Source organism: Sarcophilus harrisii, chromosome 3 (genome assembly GCF_902635505.1).
Source record: "Sarcophilus harrisii chromosome 3, mSarHar1.11, whole genome shotgun sequence".
Classification (NCBI taxonomy): domain Eukaryota; kingdom Metazoa; phylum Chordata; class Mammalia; order Dasyuromorphia; family Dasyuridae; genus Sarcophilus; species Sarcophilus harrisii.
The window spans coordinates 237855674-237870199 of NC_045428.1; the positions used below are offsets into that span (position 1 = coordinate 237855674).

General features: G+C 32.5%; 1 protein-coding gene across 3 annotated transcripts in view; it reads right to left on the minus strand.

The window, feature by feature from the left end:
• ADAMTS5 (ADAM metallopeptidase with thrombospondin type 1 motif 5) overlaps nt 1-14526 on the minus strand; it is a 79327-nt gene that overhangs the window by 16769 nt on the left and 48032 nt on the right. The gene's annotated exons all lie outside the window — the stretch shown is intronic.

Below are 14526 nucleotides of genomic sequence, written 5' to 3' on the forward strand. Positions count from 1 at the left end.
ACAAAGTTAGTGTTTAGTACTAATATATTAGTAATAAAATTACTAATATCCAGTTAAAAATGACACAATTTTAAGACTGCAAAGGATCTGAGAATTTGCTAGTCCAAGTCCCTAATCAATGAATGAATCTCTTTTACAGGATCCCTGACAATTAATTATCCAATCTCATCTTGGATTTGTCCTTTGATAAGGAACTCACTACACTAGTGATGTTCACACATATGGCAAGTCAAAAATAGGTTAAAAACCATCATTTTCATGTTTAAATTCAGGAAAAATCAGGAATTATTCATGTGTTTCTAGGGAAGGAAGGGAACATCCCAGCTTCCAGTCCATCTATTGAATTCCTTGCATCTTTTCCAGCAGCCTTCACACTGTTTGCTTTGCTCCAGGAAGTTTAGTTCCCTGACTTCTACCTTCCAGCTAGCAAGGCCAAATCTTTAGATAGATAGATAACAAACCTGAACTTATTCCTAAATAATTAACATACTCCCACCCCATTAAATCCTCTCTAATAGTCTGGTAGCTGTTATCTACAGACTTCCAAGAAACTGCCCTCTTCTTTAATGAGTCTAGTGCCTGGCTCTTCTTCTCTTCTCCACATATGTAATAAGGAACTTAAATCCTGATATTCTCTCAAATGCCCTAAGTTGCCAGTTTCTCAATTTACTCATTTTCCATGATCTATCCCTAACCCCTCTCTGCTACTCACAGAAATCATCATACCATCATCTAAAAAGTATTTTACCACCAGGTTTATGAACCCAGAAATTCCTTTATCTGAAAATAATCGGTTGCCCTTCCATTTCTTCTTCTGCCTTGCAACATCTAATTCTATTCTTTGTTTTCATTGTAACTTTCAAGGCTTAAGTTCTTTGCCAGACTTTCACTCCTATGTTGGCTATATTTTCCTCCCTTTCCTATACTGACCCCGATTCGAGGTCAGTATAGGACATGATCATTCCTGTCACTGATCTTTCCCAGTCAAGCCTGAACCTGAGATTGTTCTCACCATCTATTGCTTAAATTTCTATTCACATGCTGTTGAATAAGAGAATAATTAAAACATATAAAAACTATGTATACTGGGTCCACAACAACTTTGTTACATATTATCAACTAGATACTGTAGCAATCCTTTTACCCCTTCCTCATCATAGAGGCTTTCAAATCTTTTTATACCTCTTCAAAGCTCTCATGGCTCACCTTGTTTACTCATTCAGGTTAAAAACTTCATTTCATATGTGGCTGGAAAAAAAATGAAGTTATTCATCAAGAACTCCCTTTTCTCCTCTTCTCCCCATTTCATTCAGATTCCTTTGACTATTATCTGCTTCTTTATTCTTTTCTCTCAGGAAGAGATAAAACTTCTCCCAGGTAAAACTAACTCCTTGACATGCACAGTAATCCCATTCCATCCCATCTTCATCAGATTGACTCCTCTTGAGATGCATGATTTTAATGAGGTTCCTAAGTTATTCCTGTTTTAATCCAATCATTATTAATCAGTTTGGTATTATTCCATACAGTAGTGATTATAGTGATGAAGCTATCTACAAAATGCCTGCAGTCTCTTTCTTCTCACCACTTTCCAACTCTCTGCAGTCTGGCTTCTAATTTTATTAATCAACTGAAGCAAGTCTCTCCAAGGTTACCAGTGATTTCTTAATTGCCAAATATAAAAATCTTTTTTTAAATTTTCATCCTTCTTGAATTTTCTAAATCCTCTCATAGTATGAAAGAAAGACTTTTCTGGCTAAAAACCCAAAGAAGACAATTGATCCCTGCAACTTCCTTTCTTCTTACTCATTCCTATCTTTCTGTTATTCTAACTCATTACATTTCTTACCACTACTCCCTTTCAAAACACTCTGCTATCCAGTTACACTGGCCTCCTGTTATTCCTCAAACAACTCTAAGCTCTTAATTCTGCATTTTTACTGAATGTTCCCCATCATGGAACTATCTCCCTCTTCATTTCTCTTCTAACTAGCTTTCCTGACTTCCTTCAGGTCTCAGCCAAATTTCCACCATCTACAAGAAGCCTTTACAAATCCCTTTTCATGTTAATGTCTTCTTTTTGTTGATTAGGTATATCCATCCTTGTTTGTACAACATTGTTTTTATATTGCCTCCCATTATACTGTGAGCTCTTTGAGTGCAGACTTTTTTTCAATTTTAACTTTAATTTATTTTTATTTTTTTACTGAGATAGTTGGGATTAAGTGACTTGCCCAGGGTCACACAGCTAGGAAGTGTTAAGTATCTGAGACCAAATTTGAACTCAGGTCCTCCTGACTTTAGGGCTGATGTTCTACCCACTGCACCACCTAGCTGCCCCGACTTTTTTTTTTTGTATTGCATTTTGGGTTTTATTTATTTATTTATTTTTGGCCTTTCTTTTTCCTCAAATACTAGGTATAGTTCATCATACATAGTAATACATACTAAAAAATACTTAATAATATTTTTTATTTGACTTGACTTGAAATGTTTTAACTTTATTTAAATTTCTTCAGATCACATATCCATGTATTTCTGAAACTGTAATTGTAGCAATATATAAAAAATGTACAAAGAGAAAACAGTTATTCTTATGTTCTGAGCCAGAGTGTTTGAAGTAGAAAAGGTTCTTAAGGGATACCAGGAAAAGTATTAAAAATTGATATGTAGAACAAAATGAAGAATGGGACTTTGCTCCAGTTCCCATTAACTCTCAAAAGGACTCAAAAATAAATTATTATCAGATAACAGAGCAATTATAGTTTAATTCATAGGACATGAAAGAGAGAAACTTGTTGTCTAGAAGCCTGATGAGTTGACTCAACACCAGTTCCCCACCAGACTCCATATTCTCAAAAGGTATACACAAATTCATGAGCTTTTGTTTATGGGCCATATAGTGTCTCCATATGGTGTAAAGATTTTGCTTGAATATATCACTGGCACCTACTTATCACTCAAAAGGTAGACCATGATTCTTCCCAACTATGTCAGGAGAGCAGAGAATAAATATATTGCCTTATACCTGCAGTGGCCCTTAGAATACAGATTCCCAAGGCTGTAGATTTTCTTTCAAGATTATCCTTATTATATTTCCTTAACCTTTCAAAACGTAACAGTTGATGATTCATTCGGACCAGAAAAAGAAGAGATTTTTAGAAAAAAACTGGGATAGGTGAATAAGTATGAATAGATGCATCATGTCTGAAAGAAAGCATACTGAAATGTAGTTTGGGACAGCTCCTTTTTTCAGGATACTTAGGGCAAGGTTATTGGTCAATGAACCATAAATCCCCTAGCAGGAGAGGAATTTGAGGAAGTTTTCATTGTGAACTATTTGATGAAGGTATATCCACCAAAAAGTAAAATATGTGGAAATATAAAGAAAAATATAAAGATGCCAAAAATTCAAAAGAAAGAATATTCAACAACAACATAGAGCATAAGTAATTAAATTAACAGAGTGTGCTAAAACTAAAACTAGAAGGAAAGATGAGTACTAAGACCTCAAGTCGACTATGAAGCTCACTTAACAAATAAAAGAAAAATGAACCAATACCTCATGAAATTCAAAAACTTGAATGATTTTAAGAGAACTTACAACCAACAAAAAAAAAAAATTTCATAATTGTCTAAAAGAAATAGAATCTGTAGGAGAAAAATTTAGGAATGAGCAACTGTTAAGAAATTTTTAAGCCTCCAAACAGAAATAAAAGACTCAATTAGCAGCTTAGAAAAACAAATGAATCTACTGTGGAGATTCATTGAAGCAAAAGGGTAATTAATGACAGACTTGTAATACAAAAATAGCAAGTGGAGGAAAATTTCACAAAAGAGAAACAAAAGGCAATAATATTAAGGGAACAATGATTTTTAATACAAATCAAATCCATTGACCTCAAAGACAGGATATGCAGAGACAACTTAAGAATCATAATTATTTCAGAAAAAAATTATAACATTATAATGCATAATAAAAGACTTCCCAGAACTTCTGCATATAGAAAACAACGCACCAATTGAAAGAATCCATTAATTGCTTTTTAAAAAAACCTCATTCATCCAATTGCAAGATATAGTAATTAAATCTAACAATTCCAATAAGAAATAAATTCTACAAGTACCAAGGAGAAAGATCCCAATATAGAAAAGAAAGAAAATAAAATTTGAATAAAACAACACTAATAAGCTAAAACAAAAAAAACAGAAAGGAGTGAAATAACATTTTCAGAAAATAAATGTGTTCAATAAGAAATCAAAAATGAACACAATGAAGAGAACAATATATATTTTAACAGCATTATTGCTTTATGAACAATTTTGGCACACCAGCCCTAAAGTCAGGAAGATCTGAGTTCAAATTTGGCCTCAGACACTTAATACTTCCTAACTTTGTGACCCTGGACAAGTCACTTAACCCCAATTGCCTTAGCAAAAAAAAAAAAAAAAAAAGAATTTTGATCAATTAAGTCATTTTCATTATCATAATCACCCAAATTAACTACAGAACACCTATAAAGGAAGACTCTATCCACATCAAGAGAAAAAAAAAACTAATGAGTAGAAGTATATATTAAAATGATTTTACACATACACACACACATTTGCCTCTAGTAGCCATCTTGAGAGAGGGAGAGGGAAGAAAGGAAAACAGGAAAAAAGAAAGTTGCTTGATAATTTTGTTATATATTTAAAAGGAATACCAAATTACACACAATAGATGCTCAGTTTCATGTGCAATCCCCTTTCTTATTCTACAATACTATGGAAATACTTGTTTTATGTCACAAATTAAAAATAAAATATATAATTTTTAAAATGACATGCTCTGTAAATCTGAGACTAACAAAGAAATACAATAGACATTGAACAACAACCAGCAACATATTTGAACAGAATATTCAGTTTGTAAATATGTTGAATTTAGATACATAATGACTAAAAAAAAAATCATCAATGGAATAAATTACCCCAAATTTATAGCATTTTTTAAGACAAAGAAAAAGAATGATTTACAGGGTAAAAAAAATTTTTTTCCTGAGGCAATTGGGGTTAAGTGACTTGAACTGTGTCACAAAGCTAGGAAGTGTTAAGTGTCTGGGGTCTGATTTGAACACAGGTCCTCCTGACTTCAGGGCGGGTCTTCTATTCACTGTACCAACTAAAAGTAGATAAAAATCAGATAAAAAAGTATACAGGGAAATAAAGTTGTAGATGAAATTTAAAGAAATGGCAAAGTGAAAGTATAGAAGTAAAATGGAAGCAAGAGGGACTAAATTTCACAATCCCACTGCAGGTGAATCAATGCAGCTGGTGAGATGAATTTATAGAATGGAACGGGTACATAAATAAGATGGAGGTGAGAGAAAAATGAGTGAATAGTGAAAACAAGGCAACTTCGATAGTCTCCCCACAAGAAGGGGCCTCTGGGAGAATAGGCACAAGGGAAGGAATTATCCACAACTGGTGGAATTAGAAGAGTTTTGGGGAGTTGTCCCACTTGCCCCCATGGCAATTTTGGGGAAAATATGAATACATGTAATGGGAGATGGAGATTTTTTAAATGGGTTTAGGAGAGGGTATAGTGTCTTCAAGGTTAATATCCTGTCCTAGATGCAGCTGATATCCAAAGGGATGGGAGGGGACTTGAATTCAGAGATAAAATAGGTGCCTTGGCCAAAGATATAAAGAATGATCACCCACATTTAGGGTGGACAATGGTTTCACAAATGAAACCATTAACAACTCAATTAACAAAATAGCAAATAAAGATTTTAAATAATCCAATATCTGAAGACAAAATTGAATTGTAAAGAAACTACCAAAGAAAAAAATTGGAGTCCAGAATAATTTCCAGAAGAATTCTATCAAACATTTACACAGTCAATAGCCATATGATATATATGTTTTTTTAATTCTTGAAAATTGAGAAAGAAAGTACATTAGTACATTCAGAAAATCCATTCTGTCCCTGAGGCTTTCTCAGCCCTGGGCTTCTCACAGTGAAGTAAACTCATCCACTGTGGCCCTTTCCTCTGAATAGTCAGTTCTTCCCATAATTTCCCTTTTAAGGAAAGTACCAGACCAGTAATGTAATCATTATCCTTTAGGCTCCACTCACACATCTTGGATTTTTTTTCCTCTCTCACTTCTACTTTTCAGCTTCTTTTTGAATGTTTTTATCCCCCATTATAATATAATATAAACTCTTTAAGAGAAGAGAGATTCATCTTTTTTTTCTACTTGCATTTGTATTATCAATACTTAACATTTTCTGCCTATCACATAAGAAGTACTGAATAAATGTTTATTTATAGACTAAAGAAAAATATATAGACCAAAATCTTCCATAAATGATGAAACAAACTTAAATAAAATCATGCCAGACTACAGCAATTTATTTTTTAAAAAGTAATATGATCGAGTTGGATTTGCACCAGAAATGCAAGAATGATTCCATATTAAGAAAATAATTGGCATAAGCATACTAAAGAACTAAATGATTCAAAATGTCATGTTCACATTAGTAGATGAAGAAAAGGCCATTGACAAAATACAACACTCCTTTATGCTAAAAATGCTACAGCATATAGGCACTTTTTCTAATGTGATAAAAAGTAGCTAGCTGAAACAAAAAGCTGCCTTTGTGAGCATTAGGAAACACTAGAAGCTTCTCAATAAATACAGACATGAAGTAATGATGTCTCTCTGTCCCACTACTGTTTGATATAGCTCTTGAAATGCTAGCAATAGCAAGAAAAGAAAAAAGAAATTAAGAATACAATTAACAGGCAAAGAAGTCAAAATTAAATAACATTTTCTGTTAAAATGTTTTACTTAGAAAATTCTAGGAAATAAGCAAAAAAATAGTTAATTCAATTAATATTTTCAATAAAGTTGTAGGCTATAAAATAAAAACAGAAAAATCAATACCATATCATACAATATCATATTAATAACAAAATCCAGGAAGCAATAATAGAAAAGGAAGCCTAATTCAAAATAAAATGTTTGGGAGTCAATATTTACCTAGATTCAATTACAAAATATTCTTTAAAGAAAGAAAGGACAACTTAAATAGTGGGAAGAAAATTCAGTACCTCACATAGCTGGACCATATCAATGTAATAAAGATAATAATAATACTAAAGGTACTTTTTGTACTATTGTGAACACCTAATGGATAATTTACAGAATTATACAAAATCATAATGGAATTTATTGAGAAATATAAGGAAAAACAGGAAAGGGGAATACTTCCAGACCTCAACCTATTATATATATATATATATATTTTGGATACATGCATCTATAGCGTATTTATTTTCAGCAAGATTCTCTTTTTTTTTTTTTTTTTTTTATTTAATAGCGTTTTATTTACAGGTTATATGCATGGGTAACTTTACAGCATTAACAATTGCCAAACCTCTTGTTCCAGTTTTTCACCTCTTACCCCCTACCCCTTCCCCTAGATGGCAGGATGACCAGTAGATTCAACTTATATTATAAAGTAGAAATTAACAAACCCTTTTAGTACTTATTTTTTAAAAATTGAAAATTAGGCCAACATACAAGAAAGAATCAGATAATACTTGACCTTAATAATTTCACGTTTAATAAATTTAAAACAAAAACCAAAAACTGCCTAGGAAAGTACTATTTATTTGACAAGAATTTATAGGAAAAATGGAAAGCAGCTGCCAGAAATTAGGCTTATGTCAATATCTTATACCATATGCCATAAAAATTCAAAATAATTATGTGACCAAAACATTAAAAAGCATATCATAAAAAAATTAGAAGAGTACACGGGTTAATTGTACATTATTTCAAAGTCCGGTTTTTCTTATGCAGCAAAATAATTGCATGGATATGTATACATATATTGTATTTAACATATACTTTAACATATTTAACATGTATTGGTCTACCTGCCATCTGGGGAAGAAAATGGGGGGAAGGAGGGGAAAAATTGGAACAAAAGATTTTGCACCTGTCAATGCTGAAAAATTACCCATGCATATATCTTGTAAATAAGAAACTAGAATAAAAAAAATTTAGAAGAGTAGTAGATCACATATCTTTTCACAGCATTAGATAAGGAATGAATTCTTATCCAAACATTTAAAAGATAATTTTGAGAACATGAAATTGAAAAAAAAATGTTCTGAACAAAATTAATGTAACAAGAAAAGAAAAATCAACTAAAAACAAAATAAGAAGGGAAAACATTTATTTCAAGAATTTGTGATAACTTTCCTCTATATACAATCTATACTGACAATGAATAGAAAATATATATATATGACCAAAAAACTTTCATCTATGAAATCATCAAAAGATAATTTGCAAATTAACAGCCATATGAAAGAATATGCTAAGCCTAAATCACAAATAATAAGAGAAATATACATCAAAGTAACCTTGAGGTTTCACATCATATTTGGTAAATCTACAAGTATGGCAAAAGAAGTAGTTAATGTTAAAGGGTGCTGGAAAGACAATCTAATCTTCATTGCTGTTAGAGTTGTGAATTGGTAGTATTATTCTACAAAACAATTTGAAATTAAGTAAAGTAACTAAAATGTTCATGTCTTTTAACCCAGAGATTGACTCCAAGGAAGTCAATGACCAAAAAAAAAAAAAAAAAAAAAAAAAGAAAAGCCCATATATGCCAAATACTTATTTTAGCAAGCCATTCTCCAATTGATAAATGGTCAAAGGACATGAACAGACAATTTTCAGATGATGAAATTGAAACTATTTCCACTCATATCAAAGAGTGTTCCAAATCACTATTGATCAGAGAAATGCAAATTAAGACAACTCTGAGATACCACTACATACCTGTCAGATTGGCTAAGATGACAGGAAAAAATAATGATGAATGTTGGAGGGGATGTGGGAAAACTGGGACACTGATGCATTGTTGGTGGAGTTGTGAACAAATCCAACCCTGGAGAGCAATCTGGAACTGTGCATACCCTTTGATCCAGCAGTGTTACTACTGGGCTTATACCCCAAAGAGATCTTAAAGAAGAGAAAGGGACCTATATGTGCAAGAATATTTGTGGCAGCCCTGTTTGTAGTGTCTAGAAACTGGAAAATGAATGGATGCCCATCAATTGGAGGATGGTTGGGTAAATTGTGGTATATGAATGTTATGGAATATTATTGTTCTGTAAGAAATGACCAGCAGGATGAATACAGAAAGGATTGGAGAGACTTACATGAACTGATGCTGAGTGAAATGAGCAGAATCAGGAGATCATTATATACTTCAATAATGATACTGAATGAGGATGTATTCTGACAGAAGTGGATTTCTTCAACAAAGAGAAGATCTAATTCAGTTTCAATTGATCAATGATGGACAGAAGCAGCTACACCCAAAGAAAGAACACTGGGAAATGAATGCAAACTGTTTGCATTTTTGTTTTTCTTTCCAGGTTATTTTTACCTTCTGAATCCAATTCTTCCTGTCCAACAAGAGAACTGTTCGATTTTGCACACATATATTGTATCTAGGATATACTGTAACATATTTAATATGTATAGGACTGCTTGCCATCTGAGGGAGGGGTGGAGGGAGGGAGGGAAAAAGTCGGAACAGAAGTGAGTGCAAGGGAAATGTAAAGAAATTTTTTTCAAAATAAAAAAAAGAGAAAAAGAGAAAAAATTTATATTAGCACTTTTATGATAGGAAAAAAATTACAGAAATAAAGGGAATGACTGCACAAATTGTGATGCATGAATCTAAGGGAATACTATTATAATATAAAAATGATGAGCATTTTTATTTAGAGAAGCATGGGGAAAGGCCTTTCCAATAAGATTGGGGCAAAGGAATCAATAAAATTCAGGAAATAAAATTCAGGAAATAAGCATAGGCAAAGAAGAAACAAATTTATCACTCTTTTTGAATGACTACTCCTCTCAAGAGGTAAGATGTGGTGTGATGACCTCTCAGATTGGCTAAAATGACAGGAAAAAATACAAATTTTGGAGGGGATGTGGGAAAACTGGGATACTAATACATTTCTTGGTGGAATTGTGAACTGAATTCAACCATTCTGGAGGTCAATTTGGAACTATGCCCAAAGAGCTATCAAACTGTGCATACCCTTTGATCTAGCAGTGTTTTTACTGGGTTTGTATCCTAAAAATATCATAAAGGAAGGTGCAAAAATGTTTGTGGCAGCCCCTTTTGTAGTGGCAAGAAACTGGAAACTGAATGGATGCCCATCAATTGGAGAATGGCTGAATAAATTGTGGTATATGAATGTTATGGAATATTATTGTTCTGCAAGAAATGACCAGCAGGATGAATCCAGAGAGGTTTGGAGAGACTTACATGATGTGATGCTAAGTGAAATGAGCAGAGCCAGGAGATCATTATACACAGCAACAGCTAGATTATACGATGATCAATTCTGATAGACATGGCTCTTATCATCAATAAGATGATTCAGACCAGTTCCAATGATCCTGTGACGAAGAAAGCCATTTGCACCCATAGACAGGAGAGTGGGAACTGAATGTGGACCACAACATAGTATTTTCACTCTTTTTGTTGTTGTTTGCTTATATTTTGTTTTCTTTCCCATTTATTTTTCCTTTTTGATCTGATTTTTCTTGTGCAGCATGATATTTGTGGAAATATGAATAGAGAAATTGCATATTTAACATATATTAGATTACTTGCCAATTGGGGGAGAGAGTGAGGGTAAGAGAGGGAAAAAATTAGAGCACAGGGTTTTGTCTGGTGGAATATTGAAAATTATCAATGTATATATTTTGAAAATAAAAATAAAAAAATATTTTGACATCTTTTGAAAAAAAATAATTAAAAAAAAGAAAAAAGGAATTCATAACTGAACATAAATTTTAATTTAATAAAAAAAGATGTGGTATGGTGCTATATGTTAATAAGCCCTCTGGATTCATGCCTCTTCTTACTTGCTGATCCTTTATATAAATGCAACAGTTTTTCTACTCAAGGTGCACCCAAATCTGAAGCTCTTAAGTACTAATGCTAATAACATGAAATATCACAGAGCTGAAGTTTTTTTTTTTTTAACTTTGCTTTTCTGGAAAGCAAGTTGATATTGTGTTTAAAAAAAGAAAAGGAAATGAAATTGGAGAAAAACCTATATTTTTGATCCAGCAATCCTAATGCCAGGTATATGCGCTTAAAAACTTAATAAAAAAAAAAAAAAAAAAAAAAGAATTTTCACCAAAAGGTTCATAGCACCATTCTATGTGGTATCTAAGAACAAAAAACAAAATAGAAGTTCACAAAATGGAATAGCTGAAGAAAGTACAGGATATTAACATAACAAAATATTACTGTGCCATGAGAAAAGATGAATATGATGAACTCAGAGAAATATGTGTGTAGAGCTAACATTTACTAACATTTCCCTGATTCAACTTCTTTCCTCCCATGACAATATGGGGAGGCTAAGGCCCTTCCTCATTTCATAATCTTTAGAGATTATCTCTCTTTAAAATAAGAAAAAGCTGTCCAGAGGTCTGATTGTTTCTGGTTTTCCAAATTAGCTTCAAGGTCACAGAAAGGCATGAAAAAAATCCCAGCCATTTTTGAAGACTGAATTATCATGTCTTTTATCATAGTCTAATATGATGAATAGATTTGTTTCAGTGTAGTGATAGGTGAGAGGTTAGAAGGAGAGAAGGAAAGTCAAAGAAGTTAAATGCCACTTTAATTCTTGTAGCATTATCCTTGCTTTGTTAGAATGTCTTTTTGCCCCTCCAATAACAGAGTTGTTAGCATCAGAGTTAGAGAAGATTCACACAAACTTAGATAGAATGAAATAAGAAAAACCAAAAATATAGATATATATATACAAAATATAAAAACAACATACAAAATAATTATCAACAGGATAAACAGAAAAAATGAAACCAAGAAATCATTTTCTACTAGGCTGATCATCTGATTTTATCACTTTTTCTCTGATAACTCACCTTCCTACAAGACTGAATCAATTCTGAAACTGAGACCTCCTTTGTACCCCCTGGTTTTAAGATACCTCTCTCTGATTGGAGAGGCTGGAGGATGGACATTCCAGATCCTCAATTTAAGGAAGCAACCCACTATAGCCTCCTCACCTTTCTCACTCAGCTGCAGGTTTTTTTTGTTCCATGACTGTTTCTCCTCCTGCTTCCCCAATTAAGTACTCTTTTTCCTCTACTCTGTTTAGCTTCATTTTATATGTTGTCTTCCCTCATTAGGCTGTGAGCTCCTTGAAGACAGAGACAAATCCCTAACACAGATCACAGTATGTGGCACATAATATATTCTTAATAACTGTTTATTGACTGTGTAATTACAATGACCAAGTTTAGACCTAGAGAAAACATTCTAAAATGCACATTATTTTCTTTTTTTATGCCACAAAAGTGGACAGTTTTGGGTGTGGAATAATCACTATGTTAATGAATCAATCAATAAACATTTAGGCAATGCTTACTACTCTCTAGTCAGATAGTTGAAGTGTTGGTTGGTTTTGCTGAATTGCTTTTTTCCTACTCTATTCCCCACTCCACCTCTATTATAGTGAATGACTCAATAGGTAGAAAAAGGGAAAAGCATATACTTTGAAATGAAGTTAATGTAGAAATATTATAAATAAAAAGTGGATGAAAAAGAAAGTAACAAGGAGAGAAAAATATTAGTTGCAAGAGAATTGATTATAACAAACATTAAAAGACATAAATGTTCCTCTCTTAGAACTCCATAAATCCAACAACAAGCTAAATTAAAAGGACAATATTCCATTGCAAACTGTTAAACAGATTAGATTTGGATGCATTTGTGGTGACTTCTAAATTGGATTTTTAAAGAATACACTTATATCCCAGGATTCAATGGTAGATTTATTTTTTTTAATGAATAGATACTATGGTTTAAGGGAACCATAACAACGTATAAACTATACACACAATAAATAATTATATTAAGAGAATAATAACAGTGACACAGCATACCAAAGTTGCAACTAAAGCAATTGGATGAAAGTTTATCTCTAAAAAAAATAATAAAGTAGAAAAAGAGATCAATGAATATAACATTCAACCATAAAAATTAGGTAACAGACATTAAAATTACCAAACAATTTTAAAAGAAATATTTGAAATTGTAAAATCAAAATATGACAGAATTGACAAACAAAACTAAAATTTTCAAAGAATAACAAAATCAATAAGTAATTAATCTGGTGAAGAAAAAAAGAATATTAAAATTTATCAAAATTAAAGATGAACAAGATTAATTTATATCAAGTAAACAGAAAACATAAAGAATTATTAGGCATAATGCCTTGCCCATTTTAAGCACTTAAATGATTATTGACTGATCAAAACAAAATGCAACTATGTGCCAGTGATACTTAGAATTCAAAAGAAGGTGACACATATCAATTAAATGAAGAATATCAGAGTTAACCAATAAACAAAGGTCTTGAACTGTGTCAAAAAAAAAAAATCAGTCAAGCAAAGATGGGAAGAAATCCTGAGCTAGATGGATTTGCAGTTAAATTCTATCAGTACTTAAAAAGTTTCTCACTCTGCATCTCATCTTTGCTGCATTTGATACTATAGAACTCCCTCTCCAATTAGGCCCTTTCTTTTTCCTGGCTTTTCATGATATTACTTTCTCCTAACTGTCCTTTTGTCTGTCTGGCCATTCCTCAGTTTCTTTTGATGGATAATTATCCAGGACCCTGTCCTGGATTTTCTCTTTTGATAACTTCTCTCTGGATAGCATCAGCTTCCATGAATTCAACTATAATCTGCATATAACTGGCTTGCAGATCTTTATGTCCAGTCCAAGTATCTCATTTGCACTCTAGTACAATATTAACAATTCTCTCTTGGATATTCTCCCTAATTTCTCTATTTCTGTTGAGGCTATTAACATTCTTTCGAGCATCAAAGTTTGAAAACACTCTTCAATCATATGTAATTACTTGCCAAATCTTGTAAGTCAACACTCTCAATTGTCCTCTTCTCTCTACTAACATAGTAATCACTTTTTTTTTTGAGGCCATTCTTCTCCCTATATCCTTTTCTCTTCCTCTCCAATCTATCCTTCATACAGCTGCCATGTCATTTTCCTGCTCAGTAAACTCCAATGGCTTTCTCTTCCACCTAAGATAATACAAACTCTTAGTTTGGCTTTTTAAAGCCCTCTGCAATTTTGCAACAGCCCTTCTGTTCAGATTTGCCTTTAATTCCCCTTATACCTAGACCTTCTAGTCAAATAGTCCTACTTTCTGCTCCTAGTACAAAATATTTGATGTCCTACCACTATACCTTTGTACAGACTAGTACCCCTTGTCTAGAAGCCTCCTTTACCTCCTTATCTCTGCTTCATGGAAACCTTAATTTTCCTCAAGGTACCATTCCTCTGACACCATTTTTAACAGGAAGTTTATCTTGGAATTCTCAGTTTCTAGTCTTTCCTCCCCCAGATTACTTTGAAACTATATTGTATAT